This window comes from Ranitomeya variabilis, chromosome 1, assembly GCF_051348905.1.
Source record: "Ranitomeya variabilis isolate aRanVar5 chromosome 1, aRanVar5.hap1, whole genome shotgun sequence".
Lineage (NCBI taxonomy): Eukaryota > Metazoa > Chordata > Amphibia > Anura > Dendrobatidae > Ranitomeya > Ranitomeya variabilis.
The window spans coordinates 725,213,343-725,218,775 of NC_135232.1; the positions used below are offsets into that span (position 1 = coordinate 725,213,343).

General features: G+C 52.6%; 1 long non-coding RNA gene across 2 annotated transcripts; it reads right to left on the bottom strand.

Moving 5' to 3' along the window:
- Positions 1-1,645: 1,645 nt before the first annotated feature.
- LOC143781475 (uncharacterized) lies at positions 1,646-5,091 on the bottom strand. 2 transcript variants are annotated; one of them, XR_013216733.1, is made up of 4 exons: positions 4,950-5,091; positions 3,431-3,598; positions 2,516-2,669; positions 1,646-1,764 (listed from the first exon to the last, which is right to left on the bottom strand). It is a non-coding gene; the product is annotated as an uncharacterized LOC143781475 (long non-coding RNA). The 2 variants fall into 2 exon arrangements; XR_013216734.1 differs by lacking the exon at positions 4,950-5,091 and adding an exon at positions 3,956-4,087.
- Between the last annotated feature and the right edge of the window lie 342 nt (positions 5,092-5,433).

Genomic DNA, 5,433 nt, shown 5'->3' on the forward strand with positions numbered 1-5,433 from the left:
TGAGATGGCCTGTAACTCCTCTCCAATTATGGCCCGTATATCTGTGACCGACATAGATGGACTCTGCATTGTTTCCGCCATACACTGATTGCAGAGTTTTTTGGGGTGGGAATCTGGGAGAGGCTCGTCACATAACGCACATTGCTTGTGCTTAGATTTCTGTCTCTTTTTGGCCTGGGAGAAGAAGACATTTGTTGAAAAGGGTGTCAGCTTTATAGGCAGAGGGGAAATCACACTCACCCAGTGAAGCTGTACGGTACCGAAATAGGAGGCTGCGACTTTCTGGATCTTGAATCCTTGGTCTCACTCCTGTGGCTGGCATCTGAGGACCTTCTGCTGGCTGGCTCACCTGCTGGGTCCACAGTCTTGCCTGGGGACGACATGTTGCATCGCCTGTGCGTTTGCAACTTCCCCCTTTTTATAGGCCAGGATCCGGTCAGTAAACTTCTTTTTTTTTTTTTTTTACTCTGCAGCGGTGCACTGCGCATGCGCGAAACCGCGCTTTTCCCTCCACCGCTGTGTGAGTGACCCGGAAGTGCTCCTCTACTTCCGGGTCATTCTGGGGATTCTTACACCGCTCCACGCATGTGCGGCCGCCATTATCCCGGCCTGCGCTATGGAGCGGTGTACCGGCTGCCGCTGCAGCTGTGCCGCAGATCCCGGACCCTTTTACCTGGTGGTCCGCGTCTGGAGCCTGTTCAAGCCGCACCTCTGCAGCGCTGCTCCTGTGGAATCGGCGTCATCTCTCCCGGACTCAGCCATCCCACATGCCGGCCAGACGAGGGGGGAGCCGTCTAACGGAATCTCCCCCGACGCTGCATCTGGACTGCATCCCCTGCCGTTCGCGCAGAAACCGCACAGGCGGATGCTCCTAGCCCAGGTATGATTTCTGTAGTCTTCAGAGATCCTGTCCCCTGGGAACAGGAAACCTAAACTGAGGAGGAGAGGGGGACCGCCCCCTTTTATGTCTCTGTAGGTTTCCTGTTCCTTGGGGCGGATCCCTATCTCTCCAGTGGGTGCTGTCATGGCGAAGGGTAAAAGTAGCCTTATTTAGTAGGTTTCCTGTGCTTCCTGGGCAGATCCCTCTCAGATGTGCTTTCATGGCTGAAGAGAACATTTTGATGTATTTATAGAATAATTGTTTTGTGTGCTGTGACGCGGCACCATGATACCTGTGTGACTAAGGGCGGAATGTAATGGGGTCAGATGTGTCCGAAACCACCAGAAGTCATGTTATGGATACTTAATAAAGAAGTTGTAGATAAGTGGTTGAACCGTTTTTTTTTCCCCCCTATATTTTTCTACAGTACATCATGACCAGCACATACATCCTCAGTCTTTAGGACTTTGGCTGTTCATTCAGTGAGAATCAGGCCCCTGGTAGGAGGGAGCAGTCACATCGTGTCCTGGCTGCAGAATCCAATGTAAATTCTGCAACAAAAATGCTGGACGTCAGCAGGGAAGAATAATTTGGGGTGGATTTATCACACTGCAAAATTTCTATGCAATTCGTGTTACTAGTAGCTAAAACAATCAATGCAATTAACAGACCACACACGCTGAGCTCATTATGGATTCTTGGGCCGATTCCCCGACGCCGTTATGATTACATAACTAGTATCAAAGACCAAACAAACGCCCCGACTCATCTGACAGCAACTCAGCCTTTATTATATATATCTTGAGCAGTTTTACAAGACATTCAATTTGCTTTCTTGTAGGAAAGTTTCTCGAGTTTTATCTACAGATTTCTCAAACTTCAACCTAAAAAAAAAAAAAAAGAACAAAAGCAGAATTATCAAACATGTAGCAATAGAAGACACGGCACTCAGGGCTTGTTGGAGGTGCACAAGTTAGGTATCCAACCCATCAGTCATAAGCAATAAATTACTTGGCACTCACTGAGTGCCAAGTAATTTATTGCTTAAGAATTATCAAACAGTCCTGACCCAAAATCAACACAATGATGGGTGTAAGTGATATCAGAGGGGCTGTTGTAAATTGGTAAGAAATGCAGTCCATGAAACCTGTAGACATTAACATGCTGGAAGCAGACTTGTCTACCTTATTGCAGACTTCTTACTGGGACTGTCCACTACAATATTTTATTATATAACTATGGTGATATAATAAAAATAGACACTCCATACTGGACTACTAGACCCCCACTGTTACCCATGATCCCCACCATCTAATAGTAGCGAGGTCACGAGGCTGCTGCTGCCAGAAAATTTAATTCAAACTGGAGGAGAGATGAAAATATTGTGAATTAATGACAACAAGTAAGGAGGGGAACATGGGTAGAGAACAGCGAGGCTCCGGCAGATACACCATCTCCAGACTGATGCAACATTATATTATTCCACCAGTTTTGGGGTCACACAGCCGGATAAATTACAATGATTATCCAAACAAAAGGAAGGTGAGGTCAGGAAACAGGCGAGCTCGGATTTGTACCTACAGTCTCACCATATACCAGTATAAGTCCTAAACAGAACGGGAAAAGAGACGTTACCTGGACATTAGCTTTACTCCACTATTAACCTTGCAGAGGAAAATACCCAGACGAGATCTTCACTTCTCATCCGTCCACAACCAGAGTTCTGTAACCTGTGATGAATGAAGGAATGAAACTTCCAGGACCATCTAGGTACCATTTAGAGAAAACCCTGAAACAAAGAAAAAGATAATCAAAATGTATTTCACAAGGTAAATAACCTTCATAGGAGAGTAAGTCACTGATACATCTAGTATTATACTACAGAGCTGAACTTGCGCACACACACACACACACACACACACACACACACACACACACACACACACACACACACACACACACACACACACACACCTCTATATAAAGCTTTTATTTTTACTTTTTGAGGTGCAGTTGGGCCCTGATGGCTTGGTATGTTGTGGCCTCTGTTCACACGGGATGCATTACAGTTAGCACTGGGCAGCCCGCCACAGGACGTTACTAATAGGCTATGATCCAGATGCAGTTCATACTCTGTGTGTACACTGCTTCAGATTATTTGCACTGGTGTGCCAAGCGGCCAATCCCTGATTGTAGGCTGGCTGTCTCATTTGGTATTACCGCACCTGTGTAGTCGCCCTCTTTACTTGGGCCCACTGCACCATGATAGTGCATTTGATTTGAGACCTGAACAGGCAAGCACCTTTGCCTGTTTTTTCTGTAGTGTTTTGTCTAGAATAGTGGAGGTTTTTTCCTTCTGTTGTGGCTCTATATAAAGCTGTCAGACGAGAGACATCTGCACACCGCTCACGTGGCATCGGCAGTATCAGAAATCCTCCATCTGTTTCTCTGCCTCCAGTTCTTACGCACCTGCTCATAGTATACAGCAGGCACGCCTTTGTGGGAGGGGAACACACAATAATAAGGGGCTCCTGGGAATTCATCACATACCTAATGCTTATGATGTGAGCAGCTCGGGGTGGGCGGAGCTGCAGGGAGATTGACAGCTTTGCTCACAGGTGCCGTTTTATTTTTCTGTGTACCGATTCATCATTACTTTTTGTGAAGGTTTTTGGTCACGTGAACCCTTGAGGCGACTTCCATCTTGATGGTGGAGACCTGTATGGAAGAAAAAAAAATTTAAGTCATTAATGGTAGAAAAACGGTCCAAGGAAGCAACCATGACATGATGGACCAGCTCTGGGCTGTGGGAGTTGAGTCGATGCACACATCTCACTGGGAGATGCCGCCAGCAAGACTACGCTCCGATGTGCTCTTCCTCCAGGTCTTACGCACCGGCTCACAATGGTCTGCAGGCACGCCTTTGTGGGAGGATGGACCCCGAGACACCCCAATAACACAACATGCAGAAGTCCATAGTAATGCGTCACCCACCCCCGACTTCTACTGCCAGCAGTGCGGTCCCCTCGATCACTAATAATACCAGCAGCATCGCCCCCCTCTGACCGCTAATACCAGCAGCGCACGTAGTGATGGGTCGTTCACAAATAATCCGGTAAAGAGCCGTATTAACAATGGGAGCCGCAGCAGCGCAGCCCCCCTCTGACCGCCAGCAGCGCAGCCCCCCTCTGACCGCCAGCAGCGCAGCCCCCCTCTGACCGCCAGCAGCGCAGCCCCCCTCTGACCGCCAGCAGCGCAGCCCCCCCCCTGACCGCCAACACCGCAGCCCCCCCTCTGACCGCCAACGCCAGCAGCGCAGCCCCCCGACTGCCAACGCCAGCAGCGCAGCCCCCCGACCGCCAGCGCCAGCAGCGCAGCCCCCCGACCGCCAGCGCCAACAGCGCAGCCCCCCCTCCGACCGCCAACAGCGCAGCGCAGCCCCCCTCCGACCGCCAACGCCAGCAGCGCAGCCCCCCTCCGACCGCCAACGCCAGCAGCGCAGCCCCCCTCCGACCGCCAACGCCAGCAGCGCAGCCCCCCCTCCGACCGCCAACGCCAGCAGCGCAGCCCCCCCTCCGACCGCCAACGCCAGCAGCGCAGCCCCCCCTCCGACCGCCAACGCCAGCAGCGCAGCCCCCCCTCCGACCGCCACCAGCGCAGCCCCCCCACTGACCGCCAGCACCAGCAGCGCAGCCCCCTCTGACCGCCAGCACCAGCAGCGCAGCCCCCCTCTGACCGCCAGCACCAGCAGCGCAGCCCCCCTGACCGCCAGCACCGCAGCCCCCCTCTGACCGCCAGCACCAGCAGCGCAGCCCCCCTCCGACCGCCAACGCCAGCAGCGCAGCCCCCCTCCGACCGCCAACGCCAGCAGCGCAGCCCCCCCTCCGACCGCCACCAGCGCAGCCCCCCCTCCGACCGCCACCAGCGCAGCCCCCCCACTGACCGCCAGCACCAGCAGCGCAGCCCCCCCCTGACCGCTAGCACCAGCAGCCCAGCCCCCCCTCTGACCGCCAGCACCAGCAGCGCAGCCCCCCCCCCTGACCGCCAACACCACCAGCAGTACACACACCATGACAGGGCAGATGGAAGCGGATGGAGCCAGAGACACATCACTGCCATGCTGCAACGAGAGAAAGAGAGCGATGTTCATCACTTCCGGTCTTATATAGGTCACTTCCGGTAGACGCCTCCACCGTAAAGTGTCTCCTCGCTAACAGTAGTGCGCCTGCGCACGTGACTGTCACCCTATGATTGACAGCTGCCCCATTGTAATGGCTGTCTATAGGCGATTAGGATTGGCCGAGTACTGAGCTTGTGCGGCAGAAGTCACGTGTGCTGCGTGATAACAGAGAGCAACAGTTTGCATTTCCTTAACGAAATATCTAGTTCTGGCATTGTATGGAAATTATAGTCCTTCTTACCTCTACAGGAGGCAAAGAGATCTGCAACTACAAGTCCCAGCACGTCTGTGTACAGAGAATGCAGAGCACGTGGATACAGGGAAACGGTCAGGAGCATGAACATAAGCCTGATCCCTTCCATGTAGCCGGCGG